The 27298-nt window shown below is 33.0% G+C and overlaps 1 protein-coding gene and 1 long non-coding RNA gene across 3 annotated transcripts in view; one reads left to right on the top strand and one right to left on the bottom strand.

Moving 5' to 3' along the window:
- The window catches only part of LOC106692632 (cardioacceleratory peptide receptor), a 533326-nt gene extending 532010 nt beyond the window's left edge, over positions 1–1316 (top strand). For both annotated transcript variants that reach the window (XM_067053153.1, XM_067053154.1), the window contains one exon: positions 1175–1316. The gene's annotated coding sequence lies outside the window, so the exon portion shown is untranslated. The remainder of the gene's footprint in view (positions 1–1174) is intronic.
- The window catches only part of LOC136797210 (uncharacterized), a 31015-nt gene extending 4006 nt beyond the window's left edge, over positions 1–27009 (bottom strand). Inside the window, exons 1-2 of the long non-coding RNA XR_010845049.1 lie at positions 26761–27009; positions 10447–10615 (exon numbers count right to left, since the gene is read on the bottom strand). This is a non-coding gene — a long non-coding RNA (uncharacterized lncRNA). The remainder of the gene's footprint in view (positions 1–10446; positions 10616–26760) is intronic.
- Positions 27010–27298: the final 289 nt, after the last annotated feature.

Below are 27298 nucleotides of genomic sequence, written 5' to 3'. Positions count from 1 at the left end.
ATATTCTTTTGTTCTTTGAAGGCATATTTATATGAAGAGCCAAACGATAAAAATTAAATCGTTTGTTTTCTTGAAAATTTAAGTTAGGTGACTAAACTAAATTTTCAAAATAAAAAATACAAGTTTAAAAACATTATTTTATTGATTTTTTTTCTCGGCTGGTTCAACAGAAACGTTTGGTCGCCCACACCAGCATTCTCCACGCCTATCTCTCTTGGGCTACTACTTTCTAGTTTGGTGCATGCAGTTCCCATCTTTGTCGATTCTGTATATATCTGATTATGGTTAACCACATCTTGCCAACTATACTAACATTCATTGTTGTGTAGAAGCGTCCTGATGGATTGCATCTAGCCACATGTCCCCACCCATCTTAACATCATCGCCTTCATATCATGATATTGATTGACCAGTATCACCAAGCAGTTCATGGTTATTTCTTCTTCTCTATGAAATTAATAATAGCACCAATATAAAATTTTCTAAAGTGGAGAATATGAATTTCGCAGTCATAAACGTCATATTTATAATTTTAAATATTAGAAAAAAAATTATAGTGTCGTTCAAATTGCGTGGAGTAAAAAAATATTGAGTATTTTCAAAATATATAAAAAATATCATTATTCTAATTATTTCGTATCCAAAGTAGATTTGAAGGATACCTTTGTGTTTTGACTATGCAATTTAATATTTTAGACTTTAACAATTCATTCCAGATATCTATAAATAATTTATTTTTTTATTTTAAAAAAATCTTAAAGAACTTACAAGACATCACATCTGAAGCCAAGTTAGACACATCTTTACTTGATTGTAAAAAAAAAAAAAAAATGAATCTAACAGTATTCCTAATTATATTCATTAATTAATAGATCTATATGAAAGTACTTATAGCATACATGTTAATGCTTTTGAAATTCCTTCCTTTAAAAATTTAAAACCATGAAAAACCTGGCAAATTGAAGATGTTGAGATTTCATTATGTGAATAAGGTAACTAGAATTTCTCCGAAAATTAATTAAGTTCAAAACAACTAAAGTTTCATATACATCTAGAATTATAGTTTTACAAGTGAATAATGTTAAAAACAAAACAATTCAATTTCAATTTGCTGCATCTGAAAATAATAAATAAATATTTATTTTAATAATTCGAAAGTCAATTTTTGTTTTAGGAATGAACCTGTTAAGAAACAGGAGCTGGGAAAGCCAAGACATTCCATAATTTGAAGGAGTGCATTTTTTGTCACACCGTCTGTTGTTATATGTGTAGTGATATTTATGTGTATATTAATAAACATGACAAATATACTATTAAGTGTGTCAATAGTGATAAATTATTTACCCCAAGTTCTTTATTTTGAACATTTTCTTATTAGTTTTATTTTTTATATAGTTAATTTTCGTAAAATGATTTACAAATTATTATTTTTAAAATAAATAAACAAAAAAATATATATTGTGTTGGCCTAGGGAGCAAGCAGCCTCCAAACAGAAGTTGTGCAACACAGAAACATAAGAAACAAAGAATTCAGCTGGAAAAAAAGTCAAAATAAATATTTAAAAAATAAAAATGGATGGTATAAAATCTCTACTCTACCATAACTATTAATTAAGAGTGAAAATAGAAGCTATTGAATCATACAAATTTTAAAATGATTCAGGCTGAACGTATATTGAAGTAAAAGGTTGAAAACAATGTAAATATAAAACAGTAAGGGGCAGAATTTAGGTGGTGAAAAATTACAAATCTGAGTTTTCAATAGAAATACAATTTTTAATGTCATCTAAGTCTGAATAATTTTTTTGTTTTTAAATATTATTATTGAACTCTTAACTGTTTATTATATAATACATTTAGTAAATTCCGAATAACTTAAATTAAAAAAATTAAATCCCATTAGATACAACCCATGATGGGTCAGGGGTGCAGTACTAGACCAACAGTGATGTAAGGAGGTGATTTAGTCCCGCTCGACCACCAGATTTTTATCCAATTATGAGTAACAAATTTATGAGGCGGATTTGCACAGGTGTCCTTGGAGTTAGTAGTAGAGTGCCTTACCACTGTGCTACCCACTCCTACAGTCCAAATAACTATGCTTAAAAAATATTTGTATTCGAACAGCCTAACTCAATAACGTATAGTTAAACGAAGCTAAAACTACAGACTTAGGATAGGTAAATGCTGAGATGATACACCAAAAATTTGGATAGATTAACCAGAATTGCCACTATATAAAATAGATTCTCCACACATAATATTCTCAAAAACGGCTAGAATCATATTCATTAAAATTGATATCATGAGTGTGCAACTGATTTTGGTTTTTATACAAATAGGCTGACTGGCTTTAAACGCCGAATTTTCGAAATAGCTTCCTCTAATTTTGTACAATTAAAATCATTAATCATGGCAATGAAAAAATTGACTATAGAAGGAAAAATACTATTCCCAAGCAGAAAACTAATTATTAGAAGTAATTACATAATTTAAACGTTATAAGAGTAAATATAAGGATAATAGAGTATTAATGTATAACAATGATAGCCAAGGATTGTAGACATATGAATATCTAACATATAAAGTCGAATAAGACAGAATGTGACAAAGCGTATAAATAAAGTAAGTATATAAATAAATGTTTTCCAGTTTTCATGGTTATTTTTATAAGATAGTTTTACCCGACTTGGGCCTACGCCTACCACACAGAAGGGAGAGATTGTTCCAGTAAGACGCACATGAATAGTATCTCTAGCTTCGATTTCATCTTGCCCCTTGTGTGGAGGGACTACATCTCGTGGTTCATAAAGAAATAAACATTATCTTATTTTATTTAGTTGTAGTTTTATTTAGAATAACTTTTTTGAACAGAAACGAAAGTAAGGTCAAATTATTAATATATTAATTCAAATTAGAATATTGGGAAAATCTGGTACAAATGTTGAAATACTCATCAAAGTTTTCTACAAGAACGCCACTGTCACTAGGAAATATTTTCCAATTTAGAATAAGTTGAATATAAAACAATAAACTATAAATACATAAATATATAAAAACATAAAACTATAAAACAATACTATGAAAATTTTGTAAAACAATTCTTAAGTATAAAAATATCATGATCTGACAGGTGTTAGCAATTAATATTATGGGCCAAAAAAAAAAAAATAAAAAAAATGTAAAAGACCTCTTTACGATCTCCATTTGGCTAGACTAAATTCTATCTCATAATTTTTGTCAGACTGAATTCAAAGCGAAGACCCTGGAATAAAAGTTGTAAATAATTTTATATTATATTAATTTCGTTCAAAATGAAATATAAATGGTTTTATATTTCTTTCTTTTCATACTAATTTGAGGTTGAACGAAAAAAAATAATAATAAAACGTAATCAGAACCTTGGGAAAAACTTTTTACTGAGATCCCTTCCGTATCGTGATCTGGCCATCTTAGTCGTTTTAGCCACGGCGGGCGGGCTTCTTCGACTCATCCTCCCAGAGGACAAGGCGGCCAGACGTACGTCATTCTACTTCCACGAGAACATCCACTCTGGACAGCAACCACAGTTTTTTTTTTCTAGTTTGCATATTTTTTGTGTTCAATTAATTTTATTTTGCAATAGTGTTAAGCTTTCTTTTTTTTTCTAGTTTGTATTTTTTTTTGTTCGATTAATTTTATTTTGAAATTGTGTTAAGCTTTCCTTTTTTTTCTAGTTTTTATATTTTTGTTCCTTTTATAATCTTTACTTATTTGAAAATAGAAAAATAACAAAATTCGACTATTCCTTTCTTTTCTTTTCACGGTTGGGCTAGTAAAGGTTCCTTTCGAACCCCTACCCGCCGTAACACTGTGAAAGGAAAGTCGAAAAAATATTAATTTTTATAATATGTTCCTAGGAAATTGAAGGTTAAAAAGTTAAAATTCGTAACGACAAAAAGCAGCACTGGACGACTAGGTTATGCCAGTTTTTAAGATTTTTTCAGTTATTTAGAAATGCCATAAGAATCAATCACTTTCTTCTATCTAGCGAATTATTAATCAATGTTACTTTATATTTTTTCTTTCGTAAGACAAAATTAAAATTACTTAATGATGAATTTATAGTTGAGCGTGAATTTACATAATGAGAAGATGGTTGGGGGTGCGGTGAGTGAAGAACACACATAAGTAAAACCTTATTTATTGGTGCTAACGTTTCGGTCAGAAGTTGAAGTCACAAAAAAAAAAAAAATAAAAAAAAAAAATAAACCATTACAACCAATGAATAAAAGCATGTACAGATTTCGGTATATACTTTTATTCATTGGTTGATATGTAGTCTTTTCTTCTTAGCTCTAACAAAGGTTTGAATGGTTAATCAAAAGTTTTTCATTTTGTGGGACCGCTACTCAATGAAAAAAGTCAACATCCTAGGCCATATTCGAAACTGCACCACCAATAAACATCGACTCGGTAAGACTGTGTCTTAACCACTGAGCTCAGAGGACAGCCCACCCCAACCATCTTCTCCTCATTATCAAAATTATCTATAATTGGAGAAGTTTGTCGGGGGGTGCGGTCAGCAAACTTTATGTCAGAACGACATAAATAAACCAAACCATGTTTATTTATTTATTAGGCATAAAATAAATAAATATGGTTTTGTTTATTTATGTTGTTCTTTGCTGACCGCACCCTCCGACAAACTTCTCCAATCATTAATCTACGGTCAACTATCTACACCTCAAAATTACCTGTAGATGAAATAACTCTTTTTAATATAATTTTGATATGAAAGTTTGATTTTTAAGAACGTATCCTTTTTTTTTTATTTTGAAAATTAAGTTTAGTTATTATTAATATTTTCGTTTCTATTACTTTTAAAATTATAACAGATGTATTCGACTTTATTTGATAGTATATACCCCGAAGCATATCAAACCCTAAGCTCCTAGCTTCGTAGTTGTAATATGAAGAACGCGAGAAGTCTCATAAAAATTTATGAGATCTATACACTTTCTACGCGGTGGTCATTATTTCCTTCTTTTGAGCTGATGGGCTCCATCATAACAACCGGAATGGAATAAAGAAAACCTAAAAGTAAAAGTAAAAAAAAGCCATCAACTGTAATCCTCAACATGCCCATTTTTACCGAGAAAAAAAATATAAACATTTCATGTTTCCAACCAATGATGGCCACAATCTGTACTTTTTTTGAGTTACAAGAAAAATAACAACACAACAGTAATTGCAATGGTAAGAATTCAATTACATCATGCGATTAAATGAAAAGATGGAACACTTATGACAACAATAATGTCAGAACAAAACTCTCGCAGTATTTTAGCCTTAGCGTCAAATCTATCTTTAATTATTCAGTATCTTATTTTATTATCTTAAATATTCAGATATGACAACAGTAATGTCAGAACAAAAATTACTCTATAAAACAATCAAGAGCCAAAAAAGAATAACAAACGAATTCCAATGCATTTCATGTATTTTAGTGAGTTATTATAAATAGAAAAGCTTAAGTTCTGATAATTACTGAAAGGTACTGGGAAAAAACCAAAATCACTCTACACATTAAAAAAAAAAGTTAAACAAAAGTTGTTCCTTAAGCGGTGCTTAACCAGTAAGTATTACTAAAAGTACTATTTAATTATCCTCTGGTATATAAATTACTAATAAAAATATAAGGATTGACCGCGTAATTTCTACATAATGTAGTAAATTCCGATACTGCGGTATGATTCTTCAGTACATTATGTCTTATTCTATAATTATAGGATGGCCAGCGTATCAATTTTCTTTAATTACAATTTTTGACCAGTTTCTCAATACTAATATGAAAAATAGCTACTCTACAATTGAACAATATTTAAAATTAATTTTGAGTTAACCGAAGAATTTAGGAGATTATAGGTACTTTACCGGGGAAATATAATTCAGGTCCATAGCATTGTGGCGAATAAGATGGGCGTGTAAGGTTGTTGGGCTTGGTAACGAACGGATCCTTAAAATCCTAATAAACACCGAAATGTAAACGTCCGAGGAGTAGGCCAAAGCGTGGGTGGGAGGATTGCGTTGAAACTGATTTAGTAGATCTCAGTTTGTAGGGGTGTCACTGAAAAGATGTATGGGCATCGAAGCTTGAGGTTCCCTTAATTATTATTACTGGATTCAGGCGCATGTTTTTATTTTATTTATTATTTTTTTAATTAAATATTAGAATTTCAAAAGGATGATTAGCTGCACGGTAGCTGATATTTTTTCCAGAAAGCTTTCCTAGCTTAATAAATTTAAAATACAATTAATTAGAAAATTATATATTTTTTTAAAAAAGTACGATTCTTAATTAAAAATTCATTGCTTTCAGCCACAGTGGGCCAGCTTTTCGGCCAGTTTAAAATCAAATAGAGCCAATTGGTCAACAGCAATCCATCTCAGCTTTCACACCAATCAGGGTACGGTGGTTGGAATAGTATAGGAGCCGAGGATAAAAAATCCAATTATTTCACCCTATTTTTTTCTTATTCTAACAAAAACTATGTGTAATTACTAGTCAAAATTGATAAATCTGCCAAGTATAGGTAGGGGGGCTAAAAAATGGTGGCTGTTTCAAAATGATTCAAAAAATTAATTTTTCATTCGGAGCTCTGTATCATTAAAAAAACTACCCACAACACCAGAAAACCTAAGAGAACGTCATTTAAAGTAGAGTAAATTTTCTAATATATGAGCCCTAATAAAGCTATTTACGTGCAATAGATCTCGAGATATAGCTTTGAAAAAGTAAAATTTCATAATGTACTAAAAGATCAGTAGTAAGTGAATTTATCTTGAGAAATCAATATCTCAAAACCCAATCCATTTACAAATGTCTATTTTAAGAAATTTACTCTACTTTAAATGGTGTTCTCTTAGTTTTTCTAGTATTGTTAGTAGTTTTAATGTTATAAGAGCTTCGAATGAAAAATTAATTGTTTTTTAACTTTTGAAACAGCCTCCATATTTTATTCCCCCTACCTATACTTGGCACAATCATCAATTTTGGCTTGTAATTAAACATAGTTTTCAAAAAATAAATAAAAAATTGGTGTAAAAAACTACCTTTTTCTCCTTTGGGGGTCTTGTACTGTCATGAGTTACGGGTTTTAAACCTTCACGACTCCATTTCTTCCCTCCTGAATTATTAATCATAACAATTTTTTTTTTAGCTGGATTAATTTCAAATTTACAATGGACTCTCCTATGAAAGAATTCATTACCGTTTGAACCTTTCCTGGACTACGGAATTATACTTATTCGAATTATCTGAAAAAAAAGAGACGATCTAAAGATTTAAATAAATTCCTTCAAATCTTAAGAAATATATAATGGGTGAAATGATTTGTCTTTATGAATCATTCCTTACACCAGATCCTATTTTATTCCTTTCTATATTTTTCCTCAACTAACAATGTAATACAATACTTAATGCGGTATGATCTATTCAAAAGCAAGTCTGCAACAATATGGGTTGAGGAGAGAGCCGTAGAATGAACTAGTTGGAAGGAAAGTATTATTGTACATGCAAGGTGGTAATATTCCCAGTATTACTGATGCCTTGAGGAATAAAATTTCTAGCTCTTTAATCGCGGTTTATTCATCAGTAAAAATTAACCGAGCAAGTCCAAAACAAGAAACTTCTAATGTTTCATATACAAACGTTTTTGTAATGGTAGCATTCAGCATTTAAGCATTTAAAAACTTATATCTGGAGATAAAATTAAATATCTGCTATAGCTTATGTGTTGGGTTGATTTTTATTTTATTTAACAAATAATTATATACTAATTATGACCTAATTGACTTTGTGGACGATCCCAAAAAGGTACATAGATTAAATTATGTACAACAAATTTACATTTTTATTGTTAATGTAAGAATGGATGTCGTAATTACTTTTAAACATCGTTTTAACTATAACTAAATTTCAATTCATCGTTCATTAGCAATAAATACTTGGTTTGAATGTTTATTATTGCTTTACTTGTTTGTTTACTTTTGGACAAAGGTAACAATTTTATATATTTTAATTTTAGGTTAGATTATAAGTTAGCAATAGATAAATATATAAAGCAAGAGCGTAGAAATAATTAAAATAAGATAGTATAGGGCCTTAGTTAAGATTGTTCTTTTAATTTGCAATTAGGCTAAGTAAAACTGTATTTAAATAAATATAAAAAAACAAAATTTTATTCATGTATATTGGGGTGGTTTGGCGTTGTGAATATGTGAGTTAAAACAGTATTAATTAAACCTTTATTTTTTATTTAATTATGATTTAATTATATTACAACTGTAACATTCTTTCTTTGTATTCTGTATTTTTCTTTCTTAATATTTTATTTCGTAACTTAGATATCGTACTTTAATTAAAATAAACATTGTTAAAAAGAGAATTTCTTCAAAACATATTTTAAAAAGATGTTTTAGGAAAACAGATTGAATTAAAAACTGTTAAAAAATAATAATAATAAGACATAAAAGCATCAATAAAGTTATTTTTCATGAAAATATAAATTGAAGTGCTATTTGAAATATGACGAACCTAAACTGATTTATCGGCTTAATAATCAAAGCTAGAAAAAGTGGCTGAACAGGAGAGGACATTTTAAATTTTGTGTTTTAACACTTAGTTTCAGCAAATTATTATTTATAAAGTCGAATCTAATATTTCTATGAGTATTTAAAAAAGGAATGAAAACTTTTTAGTACTTACTTATTTAAAAAACATACAGCATAAATATATTTTAAAAATTAATTTATTGTGAAAAATCGAAAGATTCAATTATTGCACCATTTTTTCATATTAGATAGAACAAAAGACGCATATGGACCTTTATTTTCTATTTTTTAATCGTTAAATTATTTCTTTATAGGACGGTGAAAGTTAAGAATAATAAGTAAGGTTTGTTCATTAATCTGAGTCTTAAAAGGCATCATATAATAATTTAAAAATTTTCTAATTTGTTTTACTCCATAATTATTCACTGAAACTAAATTGTAGGTATTCTACGTCTGAAAAATTGAGGTCATTGCTTTAAAAGGGCTCTATTTTAAATTCAATTTAATCCATTAAACTAAGTTCATATTAAATCAGTTGAGGAGAATTTAAAATTCAGATTCCATGCATTAAGGTAAAGCTAACCGATTTATTATGATCGTTTCGTAAAATATTTGTTGTTTTTTTTTCGCTGTATTGCTATACTAAAATTATTTGCGCCTATTAGCTATCTTACGGCACGATTCCATAAACTAAATACTTATAAATAAACCACAGTTGTTAGAATATTTAAGATTAAAGCGTGTATTGTTTTTTAAAGCCTAGAAGCGTACATGATTAATATGAGACTAAAACCATAGTCATATTTTACACTGAAATAATTCTCTAACGGCTCCTGTCTCAATGTCTGTGAATGATAATACAATTGTTGAAGTTCACTAGCAAATAAAATTATAATATTTCGAAAAGTAATGACTTTGAAGTCCCGGACCAAGAAACATAAACCTCCTGATATATTAACTTAATATTTGTACTGAAGGCGCATTTGTATGTCCTAGATAGAGAAGAATATTGATTTTTTTTGGGAGGGGAGGGGAGGGGAAGAGTAAAAACACGTTAATAAACACTAGCCCATTCAAAGCCTGTATATTCATAAACAGCTCTGCACGATAGAATAAACAAAATTATGTTTGAACTCAATTACGAGACAAATTACCATATTATGTAAGAAAACTCCACAGGATTTTTTTTTATATAAGCACGACCAAGTGTGGAGATCCAAGACCGCGCACGATGTACTACGGAAATAAATCGTGCGTTTCTTGACATGGTTTTCATAGGGTGGGTTCGACACTTACAGGCCTATTTTTGTGAGTGCCACCAATTGGGTGACGGGCCTCATAAATGTCCGTGGCAAGGCTGTGATGCGCTTGAAAATCTCCCAGACAGGGCCGGGGCCTCGAACTCACAACCTTTGGATTGGTAAACAGGCGCGTTGCCTACTGGAGGTTAAATGGTAAAACCTTGAACCATTTAGTAGAACAACACCCTGTCTTGGTAAACCATTTTGGCTAAACCAAATAAAATCGGCTGTATGATTCATTCAAGCATAGAGGTTTTATTTTCCCTTTTTACTATACTTAGTTCATTTGAGTTACAGTCGACTCCATTCATACCAGAAAATTTTAATTAATTCCGGTAATATCCCCCAAACATTTAATCCGGGAAATACTTGAATTAAACAAAAGTATTTGCACATCTAATTTTTAGATTGTACTGGAAAATATAGGTACATTTTAATTTTTTGAAAGTACATTTTAAAAAATACAAATAAAATAAATAGAATGGCAAACAAAATTTTTAAAAAATACTGAAATTAATGAGACAAAAAAATACTTGCACACTTGCTTTACCTAAGATAAGAAGTATGACTGAGTTTTAAAGTGCAAATTTTCCAGTTCTTTTCTGATCCCCCTCTGTACCGTGACAGATCCTTAATTACCCATATATTTTATAATATTTTTGGTGGTTCTTGAATGATTCGAAACCGGTATAGGGCCTATGTCCCATTAAGGCCAAATTCTGAAAAATAATACAAAGATGGGGTTATTAAAAACAAAAAAGTGAGTATCTGTTTACTGTAAACATGATATCATAACAACAAGAGGCTAAGGAAAAACGGGCTCTGGTGTTTACTAGTATAGCTTTGAAGTCAAAGGGAAAAGATCGTTGATATTTTTGAGCTAAGTTCTCATATTTCTTGTGAATGATATATTCAAGCTATCTGGTAGCCTGTTGATGATTTCAATAGCTAAGGATTTCTACTTTCAGGATATTACTATGACCTTGTTCATATTTCGTTTTTTTTTTAAAGGAAGTACTTCATAAAAAAAACAGGGGGTTACCCTAATATGAAATATCTATTCCAATGTAGGCCATCCCAGGACTCACTACGTTTCCTGTCGATTTCGAGCATATTTTTTTATGATAAAAATGCTGTTTTGTCAGAAATTGATAGTTTATTAACTTATTTAATGTTTCTTTCTGTGCAAATGGCTTCTCTACGAGTTAAAAAAAAAAGAGAAAACGGACAGAAAGGTAACTGAAAAATACATTGAAAGCGAAAGGAGGAATGTCATTCTTCAAAGCAACTGAGCTGATTAGGGTCCCGAGACGACACAATTTTATTCCAACTATATCCAAGCCAAAACGAAATAAGTTGGCTGTGCAGGCCTAATTTTGAAGCCCTGGCCTTTATACGGAAAATTCCATCTAAACTTCCTTCTAAATTGATTGATTTAATTAGTTTATTTTCATAGTTGATTGATTACTCTATGTACAAGCAAAATTTCAGGCCAATTGATTGGATAGTGAGTGAACTACAGCTGTTCAAACCTTTCAAACCTTAGGTAGGCCCTATTTAGACTACCTACCTTAAACAAAATTCAAAATTTATTAAATATTAAATTTGTTAATTAAAAAAAATCAGATATTGTTGTGATTTAAAATGCTCCCTGAATACTTTTTCTTTAATAAATCATTAATTACTACATCGAAAATAAAAGTAGAAGATTAAAAATGAAAAAAAAAATACAGGATTTTTCTCGGAAAAGTTATGTTTAAACGATCAAGTTGTATACTTTTTTTCAAGAAGGGTTTACACATGTTTAGGGTTTAATGTGCTGTTAAAGCATATAAAAGCAAGGTCGTTGGAGCCTGGTGACACTTTGAAATGCTAATTTCCGTAAAAGAGGGCACTTCACCACTTCCAAACCAGAGGCAATTTCTCTCCCTGCTTCAAGTATCATGGCCATCAAACATAAATTCACTAATGCGAAAATGATACTTGTGGGTTCGTTTACACAATATAATCATATATTTGCTTACTTTTGTCATGAAAAAATAAAGAATAATACCGACAATAGGTAATATTTAACGTTTAATAAAAGTAAATGACAAAAAAGGATATCATAATGTTTAATTTATTTATTTTTTAAATATTTCTCTCATTTATTAAAAAATGATATCTCCCTTTTCATATTATTGAGATTCCTGATTTTAAGTACCAGTAATATTATTTAATTTTAATTCATTAATAGTCTTACTAACAATTCTCCCAATTCTTTTCCTCAACACACACAAACATTTGGTCCACCAAGCGGTGGAATTAAAAAACTCATGTAAATAATCTGTTAAAATTATTATTGCTATTGACTCTTCAATATTACATTAATTTTTTTTAAATTTCTTGACACGATGTTTTAAACGAAAATGATGGAGAAATAAACTGAAACGCTTGAGTTGAGATTGGTGACCAGACCGGGTTTATACATTATACAAACAGAAAACTATACGTATTAATTCTAATTTAATAACCTTAAAAAATTTGTAAATCTCTCTCTAAATAATTTTTAAGCTGAAACAGAAATAATAACTGAATACCGTTTTCAATATGCAAAGTTCAAAAAAATATATATTTTTTTTTATTTATATATGACAATTTACAACTGTATTTACATAAAAACACATTAAGTAAATTTGATATAATATAAAAATGGAGTGATACAGGCATGTAGAGAAACATTGGTAGCACTCTAAAATATAAATTTAAATGCGTCTTACATTGTGTTATAGCTATACACTATATAATTGTGGGAACCAATAAATATGATTGAAAGAACAAAAGTTTTTGAATGTGATGTTATGCATCTTCTAAATAAAATAGCGAAAAAATGTATATATTGCGAAAAAAAATTATCATATGATTATAAATTTATGTAAATCTAATGTTTTAAAATGATAAAAGCAAATGATCAACTGAACTAGTATAATATAAAAAACGAAATACAGAGTGAAAGTTGAAAAATGGCTGTAAGAAGTGGCAGTTGGTTAAAAAGTGGCAGTTCGTTACAAAGAGAAAAAATTAAAGTATTGATACAAACTTTTTTTTTATAATTTATTTATTGACATTTACGACTGTACATAAAATACAACAAGTAAATTTGAAGTAAGATTATAATGGTATGATACAGGCATTTAATATAATACATATGATACATTTTTACAATATAAGGTCTAGAGGTCATCTTCTTTTCAGACACCTCTGAGGATTGTCAAGAATGGAAGAGGAAGCAAGGTTTGAAACTAGTGGGTTTGAGTGGTTAGGGAGTTTGTAATTGAAGGATTGATATCAGGTTCGGCCTAGATCGGTCACATAAGGAACATTTAGGTCTTTATGGATGATTTTATTTGTGACAAAGTTAAGGACCATCGAGGATTCTATGAAGGATTTTGGATTGTATGCGAAAGGAATTCAAAGGGTTAGTATATCCAAATTTATTCTCAACTCTGTATATCTAGATAGGCATTATTGTCATGTAGATCAGTCTTTTGTAATTAATTAAAGTTTAGACCGTTTGTCTAGTAAGTGCTGGAAAAGTATTGACGTGCAATTTCCTTTCTTTATAGTCATGTGTGAAGATTCCAAGTTAGTCGTTTGTCAAGATGTAGTCCATGGTAGTGGATCTGTTCTACAGGGGTAAGAGCAACATTATTGAAGTATGCATACAAACTAAACTCATAAATAAACATTAGATGTTCATTATATGAATAACAGTCGGAACGACGAACTGTACCTTTTTCAAATCAGGAATATAAACATCTTATTTTAATAATTAAATTTTATTAAATTTATTCAATTATAGGAAAATATAATTTTATTCCGTTGGAGGCCCATGGGTTCCGCAATTGTTTTATTAAAAATCAGACCAGGAAAATAAATACCATATTTGACCAAGCAGCCCGCGCATGCACTGGGAATACGAAATACAAGAGTTAAAAGAATTGTTTTGTATTAAATTACAACAAGTAGTTTAGAAACTAGTTACAACGAAGAAACACTAATAATCCTATAAATATTCAAACAATAAATTCGAAACTAAAATAATTAAAAATTATATGCCATTACAAATTTATTATTTATTCGATTTGTTTATACTTGCTCTTAGTAAAAAAATACAGTAATTGTATTTCGGAGAAATATAATTTTATATTTGTAGAACAAAGTAAACTATATTAGGACATGATTCCATTTTATATTTATAACTATACAAGAATCATGTTCGGTTATCAACAATTACTTATCGATGATAAGAATATCTTTACCCACAAAAATAAGAACGAGGTTAGAAGGCCACTAAACCAAAATATATTCTTTCTTTGGCTCGAAGCTGGAACGTGCCTATGAATCCAACTAAGGAATTGGGCTTTGAGTATTTTTCCAGATATACTGCGCAGCGTGAACCTGCGATGATTTTATTAGTCTAAAAGGATCCCAAACCTGACCATTAGTGTGGTTCGACTATAACCTGGAAAGTAGGACCATTTATTTTTCAGCCCAATCATGAAATTATTGTTGATTTTTGTAATATATTGTTGATATTGTCTCATCATTTATCATTCATGCGTATTGTAAAACGATAAAGACAGAAACCAAAATTTCTTCTCATCTTTTAACAATCAGGATGCAAGACAAGTTACAGAAAATTGTTCAAAACGTTCCTGTGCTTTACAAACCCTTTTAAAATTGTATTTTAACATAAAAGTTCTGTTAATATTAGTTCTCGCTAAATCTATTTTTAAAATGTTCTTATTATGAGAATTCCAAATAAAAGAATGTTACGGTGACGGTTTTGAAATTTTTTAGGTTTGAATTTTTTTAGAAAAAAAAAAAAAAAAAGAATGTTAAACTGAGAAGAAGGTTTTGCAGTACGGATCATCTATTGCTGTCACCGTCTTTCCAGGGTGCTACAGTGTGTTTCCGGATGTCGTCCCAGTCGCAGACTCTTCTCGAGACTCCTGGACTCAAAGGAAACACAGGTTAGTGTCTAAATGATTGAATTTCATACTTTTGCCCCCCGAAGTACTAAAAAGACCAAGAAGTGGGTCCTCTATGGCTTTGATCTCAGAGAGGTAGCCAGTGACCCTCCCCAGATTTAAATTCATCAGACGTCTCACGAAGACACTACCTAGTGGAGACCGACAATAGAGACACCTCATACAACTAATTACCGAACATCACGTGAAAATCACCGACATCAGAAACCTCGGGGCCATCGACCCCGTGCGACTCAGTGTCTCTCCCTTCAAAGAGGATGGTTGCCCGGGTACAATGCAAGCGTTGCCAGCAATATGGCCACACGATGCGCTATTTCCACCGTCTAGTGGTATGCCCGAAGTGCTCCTAAAAGCATGATCTAACCTAGTGCCCCATGACAGGACCGCCCAACTGCACAGTATGCAACAAAGAAGGGCATATGGCCCCATCAAGAGAGTGTCCTACACGGGTAGACCTTATGAAACGCAGAGCTAAGAAGGAAGACCCAGCACCTCCACCTCCACCAGTGCAACCCAGAAGGCAGCACCCCAGTAGGAACGTCCAGAGTAACATTGCGTTCTTCTCGCGAACTGTTATGTGGATCAACAGCCCGTCAGCCACAACAACCGCCGACCCAGCCTGCTCCGGTGACCAATGCCTCTAATATGCCAGTTATAGAACAATTATGTGCCCGCATGGACCAGATGATGGGTATGGTGACGACGCTGCTAGACATGATGAGCAAGATTCTCGCTCGTCACTGTGATCGATCACCTGGTCATCAATTACAACGTCAGAGGCTGAAACCGAAGCAGGCTGAAATAGAATTACTACTACAGCAACATAGACTATCAGTGATGGCACTTACTGACACGATGCTCACCTCAACATCACCACGAATCTACTTCCGGGGACATACGATGTATCGAGAGGTCTGTCTCCCAGGAGCATGTGAGGGAATTATGATTCTAGTCAGGAAGGACATCCCATCTAGAGGCATACCGAACCCTGTGAAGACTACCGAGGGTACTCCCCACCTGGTCTCGGTGGACGTCCGTTTTAAGCATTGTTATACTTTCACTTGCGTGTAGAGGAGGTCTAGGGCTGGTCTAACTACTGCTGCAGCATGCCCAGGCGATGAGTCGTCGTGTCGTGCTGGGTGATCTAAATGCCCGACACAGTGCCTGGTTGTGTAGCAGTAATAATCCATTAGGAATCTATATTACCAAGACCAGGCTGGCCCTATTTCACCCGGGAGTACACACATTCAGACACGCAGGTCGCCCCTCATGCACGTCAACACTCGACCTACTACGTGGTCATTGACTGCCGGGTGTTGCCCTACGGACCATTGGACCACAGGCCGGTGCTCTATATCTTCGAAGGCGAGCTCGTCACACCACCTGCGATCAAATACCTATTGCATGAGGCTAATTGGAAGGGATATAGGTCGAGCGTTGTGGAAGACCTACCAGCCATAAGCAGAGAAGACCTATAAGCCATTCACCAATACCATACACCGGACGAGGTGGACTCAGCGGTTGAGATGATCACCAACACCATCAAGAGGGCACCCAATAGAAACATCCCGAGGTTCACTCGAGTCCCCAACGCCATCAGAAAGCCACCGAAGCACATCCTCGCTCTGATTGACCAACGAAAAAACCTGCGCAATGTCTTCATGCGTGCGGTGATTACAGCTTAAAACCCGCCATCAACGCTACCCGGCAGATCGCATCGGTCATGTAAGACTGGAAGATGGGGCTGTGGCATGACCAGCATCGAAGAACCCACGATGATCACAGAGAGTTCTGGAAGCTAGTCAGAACCTTCATTACCACGAGGAGGACTGTACATCTCACCGATGGGAATGATCTGATGACGTCGGGTGAGCAGGCTGCCCTCCTGGCCTCTAGCTATGCAGCGGGGGATGCTCGTCGGACGACTAGTGCTCCTCGACCACCACCGAGAAAACCTTAGGAGCCCCGTCGAGTCCCTGCGTCGTACCAAGGGAAACAAATCCTCTGGACTCGACGAGATCCCAAGTGTCCTAACGAAGATGCTTCCCAGGAAGGGTAAAGCCTTCCTGCTGAACATCTACTCGTCCGTGAGGATATTGTACTTCCCAACTGCCTGGAAGCGCCCGATCATCCTCCTCTCGCGCATGAGCAAGTTCTTCGAACGCCTCATACACGACCACCTCATTTTCCATGAGTTCCAGTTTCCATAAATAAACAAAAGAATATTTATTTATTTTATGCTGATGTTTCGACCTGAGTTTTGAACCGCTGGGGTAGCCTGCTCGTCTTGCCCTTCTGAAAAGACATGACGATGGCATCCGTCTTAGTCGGGTTAACCCTGATGCCATCCTTCTTAAGATGGTGGCACAGGCGGCTTGTGCGTGGAGGGCCAGTTCAGCTGTCATGCTGGAGGCGTAGACTCCTATATCGTCGGTGTAGACTGCTACCATTGGGTGTCGATGTTTGATGGTAACCACTGGCGCCATGAAGACTATAAACAACAGAGGTCCCAGCACAGACCCTTGAGTCACTCCGCAGGTGGTGGAGGCTGGAGGCGACAAATCTCCCCCAACCCTAACTGTTAAAGCCCAAAATTTTGATTTCTGTTTAGGTTAATTTTTTTGGCAACTTTCCAAGTGACTTTTAATTTTGTTAGTTGTAAGTTTATGTTTATTCATTTATTTTTTTTAACTATAAGTAATTTTAATTTTGTAAATAAAAATAACGGATATAAGGAGGTTCCACGTTTATAAATACATTGCGGAGGTGTAACACGTGCGGAGCAATACCGAAGGCAGTGGTGCCAGTTCCTATATAACCGCGGATGAGGCAGTTGGCAGTGAAGATTTAGATAGCACTGGAGCGATGTTAGTTGGGCTTTGGCACGGCGTAAGGAGAGACGCACTGCTTCACGGACGCTCCACCGCCATTGTTTTGTTGACTCTTGTTTGTTGGAGCTATTGGAACCTTTTCACCGACTCACCGGCAGTCACCACTGTTCAGTCTACAGTTTTTTGGAGTCGTCGGGTTGCCCGGTAACCTCTCTCTCACCAACTCGCCAGCGGTCATCATGGTCAACCAACTCTAGACTTGTGATGTTGTTGTGATATGCGCATATCGACCCCACGGCCATCTGTGAGTGACTTTATGTTCTTCCTTCGAGTTTCATGTTTTCTTTTTTTGCTTTAATTAACTTATTATTTCTAGTGTAAATAGAATTTTTTTTTGTTTATATATGTATCAAAATATGTTTATCCTTTTACTCCACGATTCACTATCTTTTTTTTGTAACAACATAACAGTTCATTTTTTTTTTTTGTTTATATTTTGATTAATTAAATTTTTGTATCACTTGGAAAGTTATTTTTTTATTATTTCATTTTCTTAATTATGTTTTTTATGTGATATTTATTTCAGGTCCTCACTTATTTTTTTTGTTTATTTTATCTCGAACCAGCAAACATTTCCCTCTGGGGAAGAGGTCGGTTATTCACATACGAAATACCCCTCGCCCCAACACTAACCATGAATTATCTTTCGCTGAGCTAGTTCCTGACCAATCAACATAGGGCGGCGGGAAACCGTAACTCCTCCAGCCGACGAAGTAGTAGCGGGAGGGATACGCTCTCAAAGGCTACAGTCCACCGAGATGAAGCCAGTCGCATAGTTATTCTTCATTCGCTCTATGGTGTGAGCCAGCAACTTCACCAGATGATGGTCACATGAGACATCACGTTGAAAGCCGGTTTGCTCGGGTGGTATCACAGCCGCCTCCCTGCAGTGCTCCATGAGGTGGTCGTGTATGAGGCGTTCGAAGAACTTGCTCATGTACGAGAGGAGGATGATCGGGCGATGGAGAGTCCTCCGTCTTCCCTGGCTTGAGTAGTGGCACCACAATGGCACGCTTCCAGGCAGTTGGGAAGTACGATATCCTCATGGACGAGTAGAAGATGTTCAGCAGGAAGGCTTTACCCTTTCTGGGAAGCATCTTCAATAGGACACTTGGGATCTCGTCAAGTCCAGAGGATTTGTTTCCCTTGGTACGACGCAGGGACTCGACGGGGCTCCTAAGGTTTTCCCGGTGGTGGTCGAGGAGCACTAGTCGTCCGACGAGCATCCCCCGCTGCATAGCATGAGGCCAGGAGGGCAGCCTGCTCACCCGACGTCATCAGATCATTCCCATCGGTGAGACGTACAGTCCTCCTCGTGGTAACGAAGGTCCTGACCAGCTTCCAGAAAAAAAAGAAAGATTGGCTTTGGCGGCAGCCAGCCAATTTCAATCCATCAATTTTGTATTTGTTTTCAACAAAGAAAAATAACGAAATACCTTTCATTTCAAGAAAATTCAATATTGAAACAATAAATCCCGGTAAAACTTTCGAAAAATTATAAAATTCATCACACCCAAATTCAACTCCAGATCTGTAATCAATAGTGAAACAGGGTGTCAGTACCTGTCTACCTTCAACAGGACTCTGGCAATAAGAGGAGAAAAAGCCATTTTTGTGAACAGAAAAAGCATTAACAAGAAGGCATATTTGTATACCGCCTAATACGATATTTCAGTGTCAGAAAAACTATTAACCCATGTATTTCTGTCCATATAAGAACCAACGGGAATATTTGGTCCGACTGTGCAGAAAAAAGTGTAGAAATTGGAAGAAGGATACAAAAAAGTAATTGTAACGTCATCCAAATCTACTAATAGTGAATTATATGAGTCATTTTCAAAATCAGAGATCAAGCCATACGAAGGAGTTCAACAATTTCTTTTAATTATTGATTGTAGGGGAGGCACATTTTTATATTAATTTTGTTAATCTCATAAATGTTTCATTTATTGATTTCTTTTACAATTTATTGTTTCTAGGCACGATTAACTGGCATTAAGTTCACAGTTCTTCTAGTGAAACGCTTTTATTGTTTAGTAGTAAATTTTATTCTATACTTATACGAATAATAATGACAAATAAGTCTTTTATAAGGTTTTTAGTCTTTAAAAACTTTCATTTCCAATTTATTTAAACTTAATAATGTATCTTAATATATAAAAATAGACATAACTAAAAAAAAAAGTTATTCACCCTCCACGGACTCAAACCCGGCTTATAACGACGAGGAACATCAATCCGTTGCTGCTACGCTAAACCCTTACACCTTTTGCACCCTTGCAATCGTTTGCTAAAGAAGTGAATTTATCGAGTGAATTGCATCTTCAATTGAAAATACCTAAAAAAATATTGAGAAGTGGCCCCTTTAACAATTTATCTTCATCACCAGAGAAACTAAATCTACCATCCTACAAAATATGAAGCGAATCCGTGACCCCAAGACCTTGCACTCTCTTTGTAAGTATTTTATAGTATTTCACTTATTGTTGAACGTTACATGTTGACAAGAACTAAGATGAATCTGCCGGTAAGCCTTGTCAGCGTTTACTAGCTTGAATTCATAGATTTACCAAACTAATTTGAAAATTTTAACAAATGTGATATATATACTTATTAGGTTTTCAACATTTTTAAAAGATCGTTACAAAATCTAACTCCCTCCCCCTCTTCCTCGCCATTTTTCATCGTATACTGGATGTGTATTTAAAACGCATCCAAAAAATTGCATTGGCAATATTTCCGACCTGATTGATTGCGACCAAACAATTGTTGGCAGTAATAAATTTTCCAGAAAGAGGTTTTCACTCGAGCCATGTTAACGGCAATGTGTAGCTGCTTAAATTCAACTAGGTAAGTACTTGAATTTTTTGTACCCAATACTAAATAAAATATGCATTCACATATTAACAATTATATGGTATTTAATTTATATAAGGAGTAGAAAAATTTACAATTTTCTTATTGAGTTCCATAAAACAAAACAATTTTACATTTTTTTTTCCTGTTGACATCGAAACTTAACCTCACAATAATTCCATCCCTCTTTACGATCTAATACACTGTTGATCACTGTGCTCTTCTGTCAGTGTCTCTCTGTATAAATAGAATCAAGAATTTTCATTAGAGGTCAGGTATATATTGTGTTGATTCATTCCCCTGTAATAACCTTAAACTGCCGTCTCTTTGGTGCTCCAAATCCCAACCTTTACCAAAATTAGTATTGACATAGAGCTAGTGATGTATGACTAATAAAAATAAATAAAAAGTTCCCGACATTGAACATATATCTTTCAAAAGGAAATAATTGTAATGTTTTACGAATTATGTTTTTGAGCTTTATAAGCTTTCATTGTAATATTCCATAAGAAACATAGCCAAATCCCATTATTCCAAGTCATAGAATAAGACTTTTGATTGCGATGTTATTAGCTGAAAGAAATTGCGTAAAATGTAATTGGGTGTCAACGAAATTTCAAAGAGGCTGAAGAAAACCTTTAACTTTACAAAAAGTTTTGAATGAACTTATAGAATAAACGTTAGTTCAATGAAGGCTATTCTTATAATATGTTTTAAGGATCATTTCCAAAATCATATGCTTATAATAAAATTCAAATCATCTCTCTGTTATCTGCACCATTTTTTGACTAAAGGCAGTAGGAAATAAGTGAAGATCATAATTTAATTTATTTTATCAATATTTAAGGATAATTGAGTATAAGAAGACTATGTGGACCAAACAGAGGGACAGTACAATCAAGCAGACCGATTATTCTACCCTTTTGCAATATTTACATAAAACTGGAAGATGCGACTTAAGATTAATCGTTAAATATTTAAAAAGCGCCTAAAATTGAAAAACGGTGCGATACTCGCCACTCCCGCCCTCTGAGGTAGTCTTACTCAACTGACAAACAGAAAATTATAGCGAGTATTTTGGTCGATGTATGACATATCATAATCTCACAAGAGATCACTACAAAAAAAAATTCCATCCTTCCCGGCCGGACCCGCCTCACTAAAACCCCCAGAGGTACGGTCCTATACCACTTTTGAATTATTTGCTTAAAACGGGAAGAGGAAACTTATAATATTTTAATCCAGCAATATTAAAAGAGCACCAGAAATAGAAAAACGGAATGAAAAATAAATTTTTCAGGTAAGGTATGACGTAAAATATAAGTTGCGCCAAAATCTTTTTAGAACAGAAATGTTTCAACCCATCGTCAACAGAAACGAATTAATACTCCCCAAAATATTGAAGAAGCTATGATATAAACGAAAATTATTTTTTATCAATAAACCGATGTTTTTAAATAAACGAAACATTCACTTAAAGCATATAGTTTGTAGCGTACTGTGGATCGTATATGAATTTGCTAATCTTAATAATAAGAAGGTCTTAGCATTGGAAACGTAAGCTAAATTTAACACCCATAAATACATTTCCAAAAATTAATTTTATCGTATATATCATTTCAACATATATGCTTTCATTTATAAAAAATTAAATGATTAAAACATTATCAGGGAAAGCGAAAATACGAGGAAAAATACTGGTCTTGAGCTTAGAATAAAAAATACTGCTGTCCTTAAGTTCCCTACTTTAAATATTTAATATAAAAATAATTTGTTAATACTGGCATAAAACAATTTTATTAGTAAATAATATTAAAGTAATTAGTATCCTAAAATAACTAAAGGATTCTGACCTAGATTAGGTAAATAAATAGATACAATTAGATTTTTTTTTGTTCAGAATAAACCTTCCCAGCTCTACAGGGCTAAGTTAGGAAATTAGTGGATGACTAAGACTTGAATAAATGGACAACTATCATTTAAGAGGAATCATGAGCTTAGCTTAAAGTCTTAATCCCTGATTTGGAACATTATCTCTAAATTAAATCGCATTATATCCGGAGCTAAAACTTAGAGACTGATTTTGTATAAAAATAAAATTTTGAGTACAATCGAATATATTAAAACTTGGTAGAAGATATTTAACTAATAATGAAGAAAATGAAGTTAGGAAGCTCTGCAATCTGGAGCGATACGACGGCTCAATTAAACTAATTATTACCATTTGAGTTTTATTTGACCTTACTCGTACCATATTTCATTTATTAATACCCACGATCAATCAGCGATCTTCTAAAATAAAATTCATAATTTCTCAGTTAACTACTCACACTTCGAAGACTTTGAGCCAGTTTTTCAATTAAAGTAAGAACTATAGTTTATTCTTATGCAAATTTTAAAGTTATCGACCACATTAAGTCACCTCGATGTCATTCACGCCATTAATAGGTCTTCAAACAAACCAGCATGTGGATGCCGAGAATTTCAGGAGGGTTAGTTGCAGGATCTAGAATAAGGAACATCGAATGCACAGAAGGAGAAATTGATTGCCTAGTACAGTATTACCGATAGGCTCCACGGAAGATGGTCGCGAAACATCGACTGCTGAAACCTTCCAGACTCTGCCTCGTGCCCCGCTGGAATTGCTGAAACCGCACCACTGGAACAGGAATTACTGGTGAAATCAACAGTTTCCAGCGAGGATTGTAATTATACCCCCATCCCGACGAACAGGGTTTAAGTCAGCTGAGAAACGTGTTGAGCGTGGAGCTCAGAACGTATAATAAGTTTATGAAATATCTCGCCTGTCTAAATAATTGAACTGATTTTATTACATAATCACGGCACCGTGTGTATCTCAATAAAAATTTTGATGCTCTGAAACTCTTGGAAAAAATTAAGAACGATATTCCTTTATATTTAAATCAAATAAATTATGTAGAGGGTCATACAAAAGCTTAACGCAACCTTTTACGACATGAGGTTTAGCTGTATGTTCAGTATTATGAGGGTGTCTGATTTAGATCCAAGGTTTATAAAACTTTTCAGTCTCATTTTAAAAAACCCCCAACAAGACACCGTAAATGACACATTTCGTAACTGAGTCAGATGTCACGCCTTTACTTAACCTCACGACTACCAGTCTACCAGTCAAGATGTGTTGGAGATGGCTAGTTTTGTGGGCTCTTTCTCACCGACTAGCCGGCAGTCACTTATTTACTGACGCTCCGCTTATTCACACTGAGTGATAAATTAACTTTTTTTTTGTTTTGTTAAAGAGCATTGTTTATTTTGTACATACATCCAAATATATTTTTTTTACTTCACAATTAATTCTTTTATTTTTATAACAAAAAACAATTAATTATTTTTTTCATTTGTTTATATTTTAATTTTATTAAATTGTGTATCAGTAGGTATTTTTTATTATTTCATTTTCTTCGTTATTATTTTTTATATTTTGTGATATTTATTTCAGATCCTCCGTTTTAACCAGAACCAGCAAACATTTTACTCTGGAGAAGGGATTGGGTTTTCACTCGCGAAAACCCCTTACCCCAACAGATTTTTAATTCATTTTAAATTTTATCCACGCGAAAAATCATTATCATTATAAAAACTACCAAAAATAATGAACCGAAAGACTGCATTTTAAGTGAACTCAAATAAATAAAAAAAATAGAAAACTTAGGAAAGTGTCTTGACTTCATTGACTTTGTTTTCTCATTAGTGCAATTACATTGAAATAGTTGTTTCAGCATGAATAAAGCCTGAATTTTTCCACTAGAGAGGGTGAAATTCTGTTAGCATAGGTGAAAAATATAATAGTATCATCGAAAATAAAAATAAAAAAACTGATGTTATTACATCCAGACAATAACAAAAAAATTAGGAATATAATTTTTCCTTATCATCTAGAGGTGAAACCACTTCGTACTGCAGTGATATTGATACATTGCTTTAAAAACTTGACCTGGATTAGTTAATCGAAAGGGAGACATACTCATACAAGACAACACCAGACCTCACGTTTCACGACAGACAATAGAGAAACTAAATGAACTGTGTTATAAATTCCTTCCTAACCCAGACTTATCTCCAAGATATTTCCATCTGCTCAGAAATTTTCAAATCTTAATAGAAACATTACTTTCTACTAATTACTATTAGTTGGCACTAATAAATCAGTTTTTACTTATTTTATTTAATAGAAGAAAATTTGGATATACGTTTAGCTTCTATCATACTTATTTCCATTTCCTTATGATAAACCACTCCCTGAAAGTATTTGTTTTTGTAAAGCTGTGCATTAATAGTTAAATAAAAATAGAGCTTTGATGTTATAAAGAAAAATCAACTATTTGTGATCTGGATGCATAGTTTGAACAGTAGTCATTAGCATTGAAAGTTAAAGGTTAAAGTCAATTTATACTGTTACTCTGTATTTTTTATTTTAGAATATGCTCATAAATGTCTTCATGATAGACGAAGAGGGGTTTAAATGAGTTAAAAACTCATAAGACTTCAGAGATGATCCAAGAAACGCAACCCTTGAGTTGACAAAAAGGAAATCCCAAAATAGCGCCCGGGGGGAAGAGATACGATGACTAAGTCTCCATGGCGACTGTGAGCCCAAGCACTGGATGTCTTACCGCTGTGCCCTCAAAGCAACTGGCTTACTATCTTAAAGAATTGCATATTCTCAAAAATTAACTGTTTTCTAGAGAGATAGACAGAAACACCTTAATTAAATACCATTCATAGTGTGTATTGAGGAATGATATCGGCATATAATAGACAATAAATGTAAATCAATCTATCTAATACATGATTCCGTCTGCATGATGCGTAATTTAAAAACAATGTGTCTAAAATTAACATATATTAAAACATGAGAAAATAAAGCTGAGAAAGGAATCTATAAACAACATACACCTACATAAAAATATACTTTTGCTCCATAAACTGACTACACACCTAAGCATGTCCTCATTAATACGAATAGCAACGTTAAACAATTAATCACATTGATTTTAAAAATAAAAAATCATATGTTTTTAAACTAAATAAGGCTATAAAAATATTCATGCTAGGATTTTCTTAAACCAGTTGCTAAAGATATGTAGTGTCTTATCATTTATATATTAAATGATTTAAATTGTGTGTTATCTGTAACCTTCCTTTGTCAATATTAACATATGATATGATTGTTAAATTGCTTCTTATGATATTTGCAAGTGTTAAAAAGGTTGCTATATAAGAGTTGACAAGAAATATAAAGTGTTTTAATGTCTTCTCATTTAATTATAAAGAAATTATTATTAATTATCTTCCTAGATACCGACAGATTACTTGATTGTAAAAGAAACTTCATATCAAAGCACATAAGTAAGTAAGCAGTGCTGCCGATTCTCCCAACCATGATAACAACAAATGCATAACAAACAAAAATTAGTCGTGCCATTATTCTTCGTGAGAATAACACTAGAATTGAGCTTTTTTCAAATAAAATACTTGAAGTTATTTACTTGTTAAACTACTATAAACATATGTATTTTGTAATGGACGAGAGAAAAATTGGTGATGGAAGCGCATGCAAAGGAGGTAAATATCAGAGAGTGGCGGATAAGTCATTAAGTTTCTTTTAATATTTTTAATTGATGGACATTGATGTGGAGTCTGGAGTGTTGTTTGTTTTCTGTGAGCTGAGGTCAGATGAAAAACTGTGAAATTGGAAGTGATCTTTTTCTCTCTCTGCCACGACCTCTCTGTACGTACGCGTCATTGTTCACTTGTAGTCAAAGATAAACTACTTTTTGTATATTACTTTTAGTTTAGATCATAAGTTAGGAATAGGTACTTACTTAGAAGAGCATATATAGTTAGAATAAGAAAGCATACGTCCTAAGTTAGTATTGTCCTTTTTAGTTTTGCAATGAAATATTATGAGATTAAGTCAAACTATGTTTAAATAAACTTGTGTTTTGGGTGTTGTGGATATTAGAGTTAAAATAATATTAATTAACCTTACAAAGAATATTACAATTAATATCTTAAACTACAAAACGCAAGATTTATACCTACCTGCCTCATGTAACCTTAAAGTAGTTGTAAAACCTATCCCGAAGGCATTAACCGTTTACCTTTTCTAATTCCCTTCTTCTATTCGCATCTTTGTACTTCACATTTTATATGTTTTTTATTTTCACTCGAATTATTAGACTTAACGTGACTAGCCTCGCGTACTTTAAACACGGAATAATAGCACAATTTAAAAAGTATTTTATCATAATATCTTCTGTACTGGGTAATTTATAATTCCGTAATCAGTTTGAAACACAACTAAACGGATAAATAAGGAAGGTTATATATAGTGTAGGTTAGCACAAACATTCAACATGACTAATATGTAGAGGTCAAGACATTTTTTCGTAAATTATATACAATGCCACAATGTGAAATAGACTTAAAAAAAAAATATTTCTAACTTATTTTATTTTCCGAAATTATTAAAGGAAATTAAAAATTTACTAATTATTATGTTCGTATTGACATCTAATTCAGACGATAGGCATTGAATAGAAATTAAATGTTTACAATAAAAAAAAATATTAAGGTAAGT

The sequence above is a fragment of the Halyomorpha halys genome, unplaced genomic scaffold (assembly GCF_000696795.3).
Source record: "Halyomorpha halys isolate HHAL.00 unplaced genomic scaffold, Hhal_1.1 Scaffold64.1, whole genome shotgun sequence".
Lineage (NCBI taxonomy): Eukaryota > Metazoa > Arthropoda > Insecta > Hemiptera > Pentatomidae > Halyomorpha > Halyomorpha halys.
The sequence above is the reverse complement of the archived record's forward strand: the minus strand, read 5'-3'. Positions and strand labels throughout refer to the sequence as shown.